Source organism: Miniopterus schreibersii (assembly GCF_964146895.1).
Source record: "Miniopterus schreibersii genome assembly, chromosome: 3".
NCBI classification, from domain to species: Eukaryota; Metazoa; Chordata; class Mammalia; order Chiroptera; family Miniopteridae; genus Miniopterus; species Miniopterus schreibersii.
The window spans coordinates 42,812,880-42,828,482 of NC_138103.1; the positions used below are offsets into that span (position 1 = coordinate 42,812,880).

The following is a 15,603-nucleotide window of genomic DNA, read 5'->3' on the forward strand; positions in this document are numbered from 1 at the left end:
TTCTCTGGTGCTTAAATCAACTTTTAAAAACATTATATTTTCTTTTATCAGTAATTCATGTTTATTCCAGGAACTTAGAAAACACTAAAAAGTATAAACAAGGAATAAAAAATATTCTATAATCATGTTTTCCAGAGATAACCAAATTAGTATTTTTATGTATATATTTCCCTTTAGTCTTTTTAATAATATGTATATTTTTAAAATAGGATTATAACTGTATTTATTTATTTATTGTTGACAGTATTGCAGATGCCCCCCTTTCTCCTCCCCTTTGCCACCCTCCACCCAGCCCCTGCCCTACCCTAGGCCTTCGCCACACTATTGTCTGTGTCCATGGGTTATACATATATGCATATATGTTCTTTGGTTAATCTCTTTCCCCTCCCCTCTGAAATTTGTCAGTTTGTAACTATTTTCATTTGACAACACATGGTGAACAGCTTCTCCTGCCATTCTTTCAAATATCATTGAATATTTCCTTTACTTTCTGTTTTTTTGTCATAAATAATACTGTGATGAATACATTTATATAAAATTTTTGAGTTAAAGAAAAATAAGATCCATGACCCAAGAACATTTTCTGTGTTATTATGGCTGTGTCCCCCAGTGCATAGAATAGAGCCTGATTCTTAATAGGGACTCAGTAAGCATTAATGAATGAATCTCTCATTTGCCCCAGTCAGTAAGGCTACGCTTTAATGTATATAAGAATTATCAGGAGAACTTGTTAATGCAAAATTCCCAGATGTCAGTATTGATTCAGACATCTTTGGAGGGGCCCAGGTGATTCTGATGCTTGGATCAAGCTTTGGGAAACTGCCTTAGGCTACACACATAGAAGCAGAACTAATGAATCAAAGCATAGATATTTTTAAGATCTCTGACTTATATTGTTAATTTACCTTCCTGAAAGGTTTTGTCAAATTTACCAATTCACCGCTTCAAAGTGTCCTCCTATCTGCTTTGTAATATATAAAACTGACTATTTTGCTGCCTTTCATCAACACGGTGTATTTTCAGTTTAAAAACTCATTACTTACTGACTTGATAGCGATGAGGAACAGAAAATGGTCTCTCACTAAAAATACAGAAAGTCATATGAGGAAATTATAGCCACCTATATTTACATATTCTAGAATGAACTACTCTTATTCACCTCTTGGCGTATTTGTTTCTCGTCTTTGCTTTTTAAAGAAAATATCACTATTGTTTTTGTAAAAATGGCACATGCTTATTATAAAGAATGTGTACACTGTAGAAGAGGACAAGTATAAAGGTTAAAAACACCCCAGGTTCGCCCGGCCAGCGTCACTCAGCAGTTGAGCATCGACCTAGGATCCAGGAGATCGAGGTTCGATTCCCGGTCAGGGCACATGCCCGGGTTGCGGGCTCGATCACTGACTCTCTCATCATTGATGTTTCTGTCTCTCTCTCCCTCTCCCTTCCTCTCTCTGAAATCAATAAAAATATTTTTTAAAAAATTAAAAAAACCCACACACCTCAGGTTGTACCATCTAGAGAGAAGTAAACTTAACATCAGAAGGGCATAATTTCAGACATCTTTCTATACATGACTTCATATAGGTGAACGAGAGGTGGATGGATGACTGGCTGGCTGGCTGGCTGGAGAGAGTAAGGGAGAGTGCTTTTATAAACATGGGATCGTACAGTTTTGATGGGTATGTTATCTTTGACACTACCTGCACTGTACTCTCTCTTCTGGGATTTTGTTAATTGTTTTATGCCAGGAGTCACAGTCTTCATGTGGGTGTGTATTTCATTCTTTTCAGTGGTTCGTAGGTTGGGTTTCCACAGAAGCAGAAGCTGAGGCAAGGAAATGAGGGGAAGTAGTTTATTTGGGAAGTAACCTCACAGAGCACTGGTAGAAGAATGGAGAAGTGAAGAAGGGGAGGGAGGGAGGGAGGGGAGGGGAGGGGAGGGGAGGGGAGGGGAGGGGAGGGGAGGGGAGGGGACCAGTAAGGGTGTGCTGTGGAGCAGGTTACTGTGTGGACAGTAGAACTCAGTCCCACCTGCAAACTCGAGGCGATGGTATAGAACGCATATTAGAGTTAGCAGAGATGGAGGAATTGGATATTTATCCCACCTGTTGTCAATCATACGTTGAGGTTTGCTTGGAGGAGGCATTAACTCCTCACAAGAAGCCAAGTGGCTCTGTTGGTGAAAAAACAAAAAATACAACACCTCAGAGAGTTCTAGGTCTTGCTATTAGGTGCCTGAAAAGCAAACATGGTCATTGTAAATGCTAAGGGTGTGTGTGTGGAGCCCCAATAGTGTTGGCAGATACCTTTGGGTTTTGGATTGTTTCCCTAATTCTGCCTGGAACCCTGGAGCCTTCCATGCTTCCCAGAGAGTCAGCACCCTTGCTCCCTTCTCTATTTTAGCCCTTTCTCTCCACATCCATTCCCACTATTCCTCAGTCAGAAGATGAAAGAGATATGCATACTCACTCCATATATTTCTCTCCAAATTTGGGAGCATTGGTGAGAATTCCTAGGATTTTGTTGACTGTTTTCCGCAGTTTCTGGGGCAGGTAGTGAGGTTAGGAGCTGAGCTCCCCTGTGTATCTAGTTCCTCTGCTCTTTCTAGAGGCTGGTGCCTCTCCCCATCCCTCCATACACCCCACTCCCCACTGTTTTAAAAGCTTATTGTACTGTGGTTTAGGAATGTATCCACAAATTCTTCGACACCCTCTCCCTGAAAGGCAGAGGTCAATTCCCATTCCTTTGAGTGTGGGCTGTACTCTGCGACTGTCTTCTAATCAATACAATACGGTGGAAGTGAAGATATGTGACTAGGTCATCAAAGGCATATCAACTGCTCGCTCTCTCTCTCTCAACAGTGAGGACACTCAGCAGCCGACGGAGAATCCCCATGATGATTCCGTGAACAGTCCTTCAGGAACTAAAGCCTGTGGACCACAGCGACATGAGTGAATTTGGAAGGAGATCCTGCAGCCCCTGTCAAGTCTTAAAGTGGAAAGTCCCGAGCCAGAACCACACAGCTAGGTTCCTCCCAGATTCTTGACTCACAAAATTGTGAAAATAAATATTTGTTTGCAGCTACTAAGTTTCCGAGTAATTTGTTAAGCAGCAACAGACAACCAATACAATTGCAGTAGGTTTTTCCATTTCTTAGTTTGGTTCTTTTTGGTATATTTGGCATTGGCTTTTAAATTATTTTTTGCTCTTTTTTTAAATATGCAATTTAAATTCACCATATTGAACAACAACTTTCATATTAATTCTTTTGTCTTGAACACAGCATAATATGCTAAACTTTGCTTTTACTCCTTTCCGTTATAGAGAGGTCACAGTTGGACCCGGGCATCTTTGGTCATTTTTCTTTCCTGAACAACAGTGCAGAAATAATTTGTTCAGTATTTTTATCTGTCGGGCCCTTGATGCTCTTAATTAATAGAGGTACTTTGACAAGGTCTGGGCAAAAGAAGGCTTTTGCTGTCTCCAAGAACCTCTTCGTTTTCCCATGTGCTTCTAAAAATCCTCTTGAATTCTCTTGACTGTCAAGTGCCCCAGTCACCAACTCCATAGCTGCCTCTCCCTCTCGTTCAAGGGGACTGGAATTGACTGTTCTTCTGTATCACCAAGTCACAGTCTCAGTTTTCTCTGTTTGCAATCTCTTCAGAAATAGTGTTCCCTATAAAGTTTACATCGGCATTTGACTTTTTAGAACTACTGCATGAAGGTCACGGAGCAAAGGGCAGAAGGTGACGAGGGAGATTATGACTTGGTAAAGTCAGAGTCTCTTAACCTGGAAACTAAGCATACGTTCCATTTGAAGCAACTTTACAACTCAGTTTTTATATCTTAAATCACTTTAAAATCAAAATCTATTTTGAAATGTAAGAACTAGAGAATAGGGTCCCAAGCCATATTTGATCACTTGAAAAAAAAAAAATCTCCAGTAGAAACCCTCAGTTAAAAATGTGCAATGCAGAACTGTACATACTCAATAAGAATAGTGTAAAAAGTACGTGTATATGTGGACAAAGATTAGGAGAATTAAATGCAAGTGGTCATTTCATTGAGGCCTAGATATTACAGGTCTGCTTCATGAAACTGTAAAATCAAAGCCTTTCTGGAAGGAAGAAATATAACTACGTCTGCCTGGGTGAGTTCCTGTAAACATACCAAGCTGCGGAATTTTTAAAAATGAGTTGGGCTGGGGTTACGCAGGAGAAAGAGGCCGTTCTTTCATTCTGGCTGCAGCGAGGCTTCTGGGCTAAGGCTTCGCTTGTGTTGGTGAAAAAAGTCCCCCTCCGCTTCTTTTCCTTTCCTGCTCGGCCCCTTTTGCTGTAGCCTGCTTCTCTTCTCTCTCGATGGAAAAATCTCTAAATTAGTTTATGGTGGATTATTTTGCCTGAACAAAAATAATGATAATAAAACTGCTAAAAAATGAAGTGTGGTAAGGTCCTCTAGTTTAAACATCAGACCAACCAGGTGGCTGAGCCTCCTGTCCCCTTTGGCTCCTAAGAAAGGACACAGCCTGCTACCACCTTCTCCCTTTGTGGCTCTCTGAGCGTGACAGTGACCTAACAGAGGGCAGCAAAGCAGGCTGGGGAGCAGTCTTATTATGAAAAAATAAGTAGGCCTGCTTATTAGGTCTCTCCATAAAACCCCGATCTGTTATAGCCCATTCATTAAATACCATAATAAGCACCACCGGTTACATTACAGATGTGCATGTGGTTACCTTTAAAAATGTGACTATCTCCAGAAGGAATTGCACTTGGAGAAGGGCCAGTAGCAGGGCAATGTCAAACTGTTTCCATCTGCCCTGGGAACTGCTGAACACTGATCGTTTATGTCAGGTCTTAGCACCGGGGTCAGCAAGGTCTTTTTCTTTCCCTGGCGGTCAGAGAGGGGGTGGGGATGGGCGTCAGGTCAGAGGCAGTAGGTCTTTACCCAGAGGATCCCAGCCCTGACCTTGGTGCCTGGGTAGAGGTGACCTTGCAGGAGGCTAGGGTTTGTGTGTTTTTTCCTTCATGTTTTTTTACCTTAAAAAACAACAACACAAAAAACAATCTATCTCCCCACTCTAGAATGTAAGCTCCATGAGTGTAGGGAATGTTGTTTATTTGGTTCATTGCCGTATCCTCAGTACGAGTGTCCTAAAATACGGTTTTGTCAGTGTGTCCAGGCTAGGTCAGGGTGACAATGGGGAAAAGGGGACCCCTCAAAGTCTGAATAGAAGAAATTGGATGATGTTTTCCAAAGAGTGGCAGGGCCACTAGTCAGGAATCATCATTGAGAGAAGCCAAGGACATAGCTGAGGATCTTGTTAAAACGCAGGTTTTGATTCAATAGGTTCGGGGGGACCTGAGATTCTTCATTCCTAGTAAGTCCCCAGATGATGTTGATGCTACTGGTCCAGGGACCACACTCTGAGTAGCAAGTTTCTAAACTCAGATCTTCTATCAACTACAGTGGAAGCCTCCCCGAAGGAGCCTGGGTATGTTGTGATGAATGGGAGATGAGAGTGAAGACCTGGGCAAGGTGTTGGCAAGGATGGGTCTGCAATGGCAGGTTCAGGGAGTGGTAGGTATACAGCTTAGCTGGGGCATTGTTAAGCCCTGGCTTGGCGTTTTTGGGAAAGGTGAGGTCTTTTATGTTTTTAGAAATAAACTCTGACTCAGTTACTTATGTCCCATTTCATTCTGTGACCTGATCTCTTACTAGACAGGTCAAATCTCTGTCTTGAAAACAAGCGATTTTAGTGTCAAAACTTCTGGAAATCACCTAAAATATAAACCCACGTGCCTTCTCGTCTTCTATTCTTCATTTGTTTTCATTTTGTTCTTACTAGTCTCAACATCCACCTTTTATTATTTATGTCCTTCTAGGGTTTTAATTCCAGGTTTTATGACTCCTGCCCCATTAATGTTAGATACGTTATTATCTCATATGTGTCCCCCTCTCCAGTGTCTGAGAGCATATGTCCTACCCCTTCTGAAAAATTCCCTAGAGATTTCACACTAGAAGTCAGACCTTCACTACCTGCAGGCCAGACTTCATCTCTGCAGCCACATCCTGTAAAGAGACTGGCTGTTCTTCCCATGTCAGCATCAACAAGTGAGGGACCTTAGGGTAAGACCGTGGTAGGTGGCTTTTATTTTGTTTGTATTTTAAAATTTTAGCCAGTGTTCAATAATAAACATTTATTACTTTGCAGTTTTTTTAAGATGGTATATTTTTTATAGATACCCTGGGCTTCCTTTCATAAAGCACGATGGATCTAATATCTAAATCCTTTCAAACTTACTTACATATTTTACCTTTTAACTTACAAGCTTTACTAAAAAATCTTTGCAGATTGACTACCCAAATTGTGATGTCTCTGATTTAAGACTTTCTAATTTTGTCATTTTAGAGAATTGTGTGTGCTATAATTTAATCAAACATTGAATATTGTTATGATCCTCATAAAACTCTCAAATACGCATTAGCCATATAAATGCTTTTCTACTTTAATATCTCAGTCTACGTGCTAAGATGAATCGTAGCAGAGAGATTGACATCCATGTGGCAGATGCTCATGGGGCAAGGCCATACAGGAGGCTGTCTGACCTGGTGGTCAGAAGCAAAGGTCTTGGAGTCAATGAGACTCCAGTTGGTGTCCTCACAAATTTCTGTATCACCTTAAGTAAAATTATCATCATTCTGAGTCATGTTTTTCTCACCTGTAAAATGGTGATAATAATAGGACCTACCTCATAAGATTAATCATATGATTGTTATAAGGATTACATAATATAATCTACAAAATCCAGAGTGGAGAAAACTCTATGAGTGACCCAATTTCCCCAATATATAAATTAAAGGAAAATAAAGAAAGATGCTTTGTTTTGAGGAAGAGAAAGAAGGGGGAGAGGAAGAGAAGAGAGGGAGAGGGAGAGAGAGAGATATTGAGATTAAGTGCATAGTACATTGAGAGAGATATTGGATGCATAGCACAATTAGCACGGATCTTGGCAATGAAAATGTTAGCTATTATTATGTCCTTCCAAATTAAATTATACATCAAGTTACTGAAATGAAGTAAATATTTAATGACAACCTATTAAGTGTGCTTCTAGGTCCTACTATAACTCAAGGAACATTAAATTGCCTGACTAAGTCATTCAGGGGTTACAGAGGATACTGACAGAACTCCCTTTTGGTCCTGGCCTTGATAAATTATTAGATGTGACATCTAGGACAAATAATTTATCTACTTCTCTATCTCCTCAGCTACAAAATTTGGGTGAAAATAATACCTGCTTCATAGGGCTGTTGCAAAGACTCATTACACCTGGTACGTAAAGTGCTTAGGACCGTACCTACCACCCAGCCTAGTAGTCAATAATTAATGCTTCCTACTAGTGTTACCACAATAGTAAATATTTTCTCTGTTTTCAGTAAGCTTATGATCCAACAGGGGAAGTAAGACATGTCCACAGAGAACTATAACCCAAGGCCGAAGGTGAGGAATGTTGCAAGAGCTGTAAGAGTGCTGTGGGAGCCCAGGGAAGAGAAAACCAACCACAGGAAATGACCTTCCCTTCCCTTCCCTTCCCTTCCCTTCCCTTCCCTTCCCTTCCCTTCCCTTCCCTTCCCTTCCCTTCCCTTCCCTTCCCTTCCCTCCCCTCCCCTCCCCTCCCCTCCCCTCCCCTCCCCTCCCCTCCCCTCCCCTCCCCTCCCCTCCCCTCCCCTCCCCTCCCCTCCTTTCCTTTCGTTCAAAGTATTACAGATGTCCCCCATTTTCTCCCCTTTCCCCCTTCCCCCCATCTTTAAGGTGGAAGCCCCTCTCCAGACTCAGAGGCTGAACTCCTTCCTCTCTGGTTCACTCACTCTGCTCTCAGAAGATGGGTTTGGACAGAGAGATGCAAAGTTAGGAGATTCATGTTTGCATCATGGACATTTTTCTCGGGGGTGCCTTCAGACTGCAGGAGCTGCCATCTCTGGGGCCACTCCTCTCTTCAGAGAACCACAGGGGAAGCGGCTCTGGGCGCAAAATCGAGATCCCCCCAGATGCTCCCCCTTGCGTGCTGGGGGCGTCGGGTTCGGACACTAACACTCTCCTGCTCGGTGCTTCCTAGCTCCGGCCACGCAGCAGCCCGTGGGTGGAAGCCTGGGAGGAGAGGGAGGCCCTGCCTGAGGTGAAGGTGCAGCAAAGTAAAGCTCAGCACAGGGAGAGGCGGGTCCTTGTGCAGAGCCGCTAAGGGACCTGGTTGAAAAGAGAGACTCGAAGCAGCACAGGAAGCTCTCTGAAGTCCCCATCCTCTGTGCCCTCCTGTCCTGTCTTCAAGCAGCCTTAGTGTCCCGTGCACAGTGCTCAGAGCACTGGGGCTGAGATGCAGTGAGGCGTGTGGGAGGAGCCCTGGACTTGAGTCAAAAGAGGTTGAGGCCTGGCTCCACTACTAACCGAGTGGCCTTGGACAAGCTGCATAATCACACTGGCTTGCAATTTCCTCAACCACAAAACAGGTTGAGTAATACCTGCCCCGAGTATCTCATGGGAATATAGTGAAGACCGAGTGAGTTAATGTACAGGAAACATGAGTTATTATATCAGTGACTTTGCTCCCTTTGCCCTTGACTTTGGATGTGTTTTGAGTGTCTTGAAATGAACAAATCACTCAAGTAAGTGCTTCTACTACTAGTCTTGACCAGGAGACTTGTTTCTGTAAAGGTTTTTACATCTGGTATGTTTTAAACATTTTATTTATTTATTTCTCCCCTCAGGGAAATCTCTGCATGATAGAATCCTTACTCATCTTTTTATAATTCAGCCTAAATACTGTAATCACTTTAAAGTCCCTGGTAGGAAAAGCAGATTTCTTAAAGACTCCATCATTTACTATAAGGGTAAAGAATGACCTTGTCTGAAATACAGGATGTAGTTATTTCAGGTTCTGAAACCACACACACACACACACACACACACACACACACACACACACACACAACAACTGTTCTTTGAACAGCCTAGGCCTCTCCTCTGCGTGTTTCTTTAAAAAGAATTGCAGGCTCGAGCGAGAAAGATGTCACAAAAATAGAAATACCAATCTCTAAAGATCTCGAGGCACTTTCAAAATAATAAATAATTAATTTTCACAGCAACCCTGATATGATTCATCTTATTTTAGAGATAAGGCAAAGGAGGCCAACAGAAGTTAAAGGACCTGCCCAAGGTTATAAGCAGCCAAGCCTGAAACAGAAGCCAACCTGGAACTCAGTGCTTCTTCTAGTGAAAAGGGTCTCAGTTTGGTACTTTTACTGAGCATGATCTAGTGGGCAACACACACACACCCTAATATAAAGCAAACGGCAACGAATACTATACTTAGATGTCAAATGCTATAGAAGTAGAGGAGGGGAGACGTTAATAACGACTCAGGCAAAGGGGGAATATAGGAATGTTTTTATAGAGGAGATGGGATTTGACCTGTGTCTTAGAGATGGGGTGGAGGTTAACAGGCGAACACAGGAGGGGGAGACAAAATGACATCACTCCAGGCTGACTATTTAGGTTTGAATCAATAACCAGGGTTTGCAAAGCATAGGAGACACTCCTGCAAAACAGCAAGTCGAACTGGGATATGTGCAGAGCAGGGATCACATTGCTATGGATCTGGAATTCTAAATCGAAGAGGCTGGATGTTGTCAGCTATGGTGAGCATCGGTGGCTTTGGGTAGGGAAGATGTAAGATATCTGTTATAGGAAGGTTACTATGGCACCAAATATGTAGCATCAATTAGAAGAAGGAGAGACAACAGGCAGGAAACCAATAATTCTAATTCTTTTAATCACTAAACAAATACTTATGGGATGTTTTATTATTATTATTATGTGCAAGCTGCAATGCTGGGCACTGGGGAAACCAGTAGAAAAGAGACACAACTCCTGCCCGTAAAGTGAATCAGCCTGTACGGATCAGGCCAAGCAGTGCTGGGGATGGTAGGAACAGGGAGCTTCAGAAGTACAGACCACTGGCATCTGAAGGAGGGAAGACTTCCTTGAGGAGGTTTTACTCCTGCTAAGACTAAAATATGAGTGTGTCTTGGTGAGGGGAATGAGGCACGGAAGCCCATTCCAGCTAAAGGCACGTGAGAGGTGCGAATTAGCATGACAGGCTCAGGGAGCAGGGGCTCTGTGTGACTGGGGTCAAAGCTGTGTGGTGGGGGAGGAGGGGTGAGAGGTGACGCCAGAAAGGACAGCAAGGCTGGAGCATGGGCGGTTATATGAGTTAGTTAAGAGAATGAACTTTATCCTGAGGGCTTCTGAAGGATTTTTAAGTAGAGCAGGGGCAATATCATACTTGTTCATTGCTATTAAAACCATTCTGGTGAGAAGTAGTGAGGGCTTGACCTAGGTCAGTGGCAGGTGGTGAGACTAGAGAGGTCTTTATAATTCGGATACAGAAACTAATGCACGGGAAGGGATTAAAAATCAAGGTGAGGTCAAAGGTTAAATACAGGTAGCTATCAAAGGCTTGCCCTGAGGAGGGCATTCTGAGTAAGGAGTACAGGGCAGGTGGAAAGAGGCAAGGTCAGCTTCTGCAGCCATGGCTAGAGAGCCTGTTTTATCGTACTGATGGTAACATGGTCGTGCTGGCTTATGGAAGGCTTTAAGAGCAAGACTAATGAAGTAAGCAAGAAAGAGGCACTGAAAACTTTTGAACAGAAGAGTAGATCTAATGAAAATGACATAATTCGAGGGAGTTTAGTTTAGTTGTAGGTACTTGGGGTGGTTTAGGTGACAGAGTGTCTCTGATTATCCTGAAAATCTGGCTGCAAGAGGTGGACCCTCTCAACTTCTCTAATTACATGATCCCATCTTCTTAGGGGGATGGCCTTGACATAAACAGGATTTTCCCTACCACTAATAAAATCTTAGAGTATTAGCCATCACTAGCTAATCTAAAGTGAAGAGTTGCTAGAAGAGATGGACTACTTCTAGAAAGCTAACCTTCTGTGGCATAGAGCAATCAATTTCAGTGAAGAAATGCCCCGTGTACCTCAGTGAATTTTCCTGGGACCAGTCCTTGTATCTCTGACAAATTACTGTGTTCAGAGGCCAACAGTGTGGCAATTTTAAACCTGAGTGATTATAGAAAGGCTCAATAGCAAAACAAAGAGAGCTCAAAGGTTACATGAAAAAGGAAAGCAATGAATTAAAAAAAAAAAAAAGTCAAGAGGGAGAATTTATAAATTGAGTAATTACACAGATCTGTGGCCTGGACACTCAGGAATGGTAGGCCTGCGGTTAAGACCTGAGAAAAGAATATACCTGCTGAAGGCTGAATTATGTCCTCTGAAAATGCATAACCCCCAGCACCTCAGAATTCAACTCTATTTGGAGATGGGGTGTTTAAAGAGGTAATTAAGGTTAAGTAGTGTGGGCTCAAATCCAGTACAACTGGTGTCCTTATAAGAAGAGACAAGGACACAGACATGCAGTGTAACATTCTCTGTCTCAGCTCTGCGCAGTGTCCCCAACATACAGTTCCCGCTCATCTTGCTTTACTCTCTTCCTCGCTCATTCCCTTTCAGACCTTTTTTCAGTTTCTCTAACGCATATGTATCCTAGATTGAGTTCCCTTAAGATGACTTAGGAGCAAGACAGGGAGGAGGGGTGACTGAGAAGGAGTGAGGGCGTGAGAAAGAAAAGAGGGGGGAAACAATATGAGTGCATTTTGGGGAGTGCTGTTCCGGGGAACAGGGCTTTATTTTGCTGTGACCACCTGAGAAGAAAACAGAACACCTCCCAGACATGTGAACCTAAAGGAGGGGAGGCTGGGGCATTTGTCAGCCAGCTCCTGCCCCCCATAGTGGAGGGTTGCCTGAGGGAGTGGGATTAACACCCCTGCACTTGCACGCTGCCCTTGAGGCATTATTGGAGAAAGCAGAAAGATGCTCAGATGCCTGAGGTGGGCTGCTATCAGCTGCAGGTGAGCTTGAGCTCACAGGGACCGTCTACCACAGCTATGGCTGAAACAGAGGGCTGAGCAGATGTAATGTGGGGCACCAGATGAGTCCCCCACTCCAAGCTGTTTCTTGTGTTGGTGACTTTGTACATGCTGTTCCCTCTACTGGCCTTCTCTTCCCCCCTACTCTGCAAGTAACCGTATCCTGTCCATCCTTTAGCTCTCAGCTTAAATATCATTTCTTCAGAGTCATCTTCTCTGATGTCAATTACATCTTTTGGGTAGTCTCTCTCATAATACAGTAGAATATATAGTGGTCTCTCATTGGATTTGTGATTATATATGTATAGGTCTGCTCCAAGTTGTGTTTGTCATCCACACGAAATGAACTTTCTGCCTCTATTGTCCATCTCTGTACACCGAGTGTCTGGCAGTATACCTGGCATGTAGTAGGTGCACAAGTGATAAATGAATGAAGAAAAGTTATAAATGTAAGTATGTAGCCCAGAAACCACTCTCAAGTCTTTCTTCTGGCAGCAAAGCCAGGGACCTGGTTCTCCATCAAACCTGCCAAGCTTGGAAGAGCTCAGGTTCCCTAGGCAACAGCTGGGACAATAGAGGGGGTAAATTTTAGGTCAACATACCAACAGGGAAGGGTTCAACAAACATTTGCAGAGCTTCCACTGTGTGTCAAGTCCTGTCTTGGTGAAGGGGATACAAAAAGTGTAAAGACACAGTACCTGCTCTCATAGGGTGGTCAAGGGGGTCACAGGAACTTATAAGTGGCGAGATGACTGGCAGACAATAAAGCACTAGGCAACATGGGGCCTTATGGTGGTGAAAGGCTGGACTAGCTGGTTCTCTGGAGTCTTCTGGCCTTGTAATCTAAGGCATTCATTCATAATCACGTGGGGCCAGGACCAGGGTGGGGTGAGGATCTGAAGGAGATTCTTGAGCTATTTCAATTCAAGGGGTGCTTGAAAATAGTTTTGCTCACAGCTCTCAAGTATGGCCCAGCACTTGGGAAGATGGCTCCAGATACGGAGTGCAGCTGTGCAGTCCCCCAGCCAGGGGAGAGCGTGGTTGCACACCACTTTCTCTGTGGTAGGTGAGTAGACCTGGAGGGTTAAACTGGGCATACTTTGATTTATTACATTTTTCTTTGTGGTAATAGCCAAAAATGAATGGTAACATTGAATAAAATGTGACAATTTATCTCTAAACTTGAAACTCAAAAAGTACATTTTTACATGAAAGATATACTGTGTTAACATTTGTTTCCATTATAATAGGTAATAGTGCAGGATCTGATGTGGTAGACCCTGCAAAACACTCATTCATGGTGGCCTCATGTCTCTGAATCACTTTTCCTAAACCACTGCTCAATGTAGACGCTCAGTCTCATGTGAAGTGTCTGGAAGTTCTCAGGAATTCGAAGAGACAACATTCTGAAGGCACTGGCATGTCACCAAGGGGAAGGGAATGAGCAAGGGTCTAGGAATTGGGAGCTCTGGTTTCTAGTCCCGTTCTGCCACTACCCAGTTGTGCAGCAGTGGGCACAAACCCTTCTGGTCACAGTTCCCCCAGTGGTAAAGGGTTTCCCAGCTTTTCAGATCTCATCGCAAATGGGAAATGCAGAGACGCAGTACAGTGTGTCCGGTGAAGAGGTTGGGTCCTGGAGCCAGACTGTCTGTATTCGAGTCTGTGTGTGACTTTCAGCAAATTACTTAACATCTCTCTGCCTACTTTCTCATCTCTATAATGGAGTAATGATGGTTTCTATGTTACTGGACAGTTGTGAGGATTAACTGACTTCAGATACAGGGAAAACACCAACTATGCATGATACAACTTTTTGCTAATATTGCTCGTTATAGCATTGCAACAGAAAAGCCTGAGCATAACCTAAATACCCATCACTAGGGGACCAGTTATGTAGTCTATCGAAGAATGCAGTAGAACTCTATATGTTCTCATTAAAGATCTCCAAGATACATGTTTAATTGAAAAAAGCAAGGCACAAACCAGGGCAGAGCCTGCTCCCGTGTGTGAGTTCATTTTTTAAGGGAACACATAGATAGAATTGTGCTAGTGTGGGTATAATGATTGTAAAAGAACAGAGAAACCCTTAACAGTCGTTATATCTCGCAAGGAGACTGGGATGGGGGCAGGTTAAGAGAGACTTAACTTTCCATTTACGCCCTTCTACTTGAATTTGTTACCATATGTATGAGTGTGTTTTTCAAGAAATAAGCTAGTTAAAAACAAAAGCAAAAATCATAATGCTTGCTTTGCATTTTGACCATTTTGAGCAATGAATGTGAGGTAACGTATCTAAAAGCATTGTGAACTGGAAAATGCTATGTCAATGTAATGCATTAGTAAGGCGAGAGTTTTTGGCCTAGAAAATCAAGAAGCCCTAACTGTGCTTGGTTGCTGAAGTAAGTAGGGCTTTAGAGTGTTTGCACAACAATTAAAATAGCTTTAACAGTGATATTAGCAGTAGTATTGACTGTTGACAGTAAGTAGTACTGGAGTGTTAACAGCAGTATTAGAGTCGTATTGGTAGCACCCAGGGGGACCATGAAAATCAAAGCTTCTCTTTTGGAAATCAACTTATTTTTCCATTTAAATAAAGGGTAAAGGTCCCTCTCCAAGAATTTTTGCACTGGAGTCCTAATTATTTTGCAGCTTTGGAAAAATAAATCGAACGTTAAAATTTCCACTGTTTTAAGTATTTTCTCATTCCTCTAAAGAGGGATAACTATTAAGAAAATGTTCCCAATTCGGTCCCCTGCATCTTTCATTAGACTGTTCACTGGCGGAAAAGGTTTATCTAAATTGAAACTTGGAAAGATAAAATCAGTAAGGACTTTTAAATCAGGCCAATTTCAAAGGTGAGAATTATAGAAGTATTTTTGAAATCAGGCCCAGAAAAGAAACCTGGCAGGGAGAGGGATGATAAATGCTCCCCCTTTCCTCGTTTCCCACAAACTGGAAATTTTGAGTCAATCGTAAGGAAACTGAGTCCCTGCCTTGTGCTCAGTTGTGAGAAAGGAGGTTCTCTAACTGTATAAGTTTGATTCTACGCAGCAAACACAAGAAAAATCCTCGAGACCCCCTGCTCTGGGGTTTGTGAGCGCGGACACACAGCTTTGGGTGGCCTCTGCCCTTCTGGCCTGCTTTCTGGCACAGCCCCTGGGGCAGCAGCCCCCAACCTTGGCCTAGGATGCGAAACCACTGTGCATTCTCCTCTATGTAATTCTGCACACGGGCGACGGATCTCAGCACATCCTCCCTCTCCCAGCACCTCTGCTTCCTGGTTTCTGAGCTGAGCACCCCCTGGGGTCCCTGACAAATCAGTTCCCATCTCTGCAGTCACAACCCTTGCCCAGAAAGCTGTGAAGTGGCTTTGTGTCCACTGCTTGTCCCATCCATCTGTCCAGTTTCAAGCCTCAGGGGCCATCCATTTGGAGATATGCTGGAGTTCTGCCTCTCTCCTGTTTCTCCCCACATCCTGGACAAATGGAAGTGTGAGATTTCTCCCCAATCTCAACCCTCTAACCTGGTTTGCAAAGAGCTGCTTTTCCCTAGTAGGGGACTCTGCCTGTCATCCTGATTTCTTGGGTTATCTGAAGAGCACAATGCAGAAA

General features: G+C 43.1%; 1 long non-coding RNA gene across 1 annotated transcript in view; it reads right to left on the minus strand.

Moving 5' to 3' along the window:
- The window catches only part of LOC308555266, a 133,965-nt gene that overhangs the window by 25,383 nt on the left and 92,979 nt on the right, over positions 1 to 15,603 (minus strand). The window lies entirely within an intron of this gene.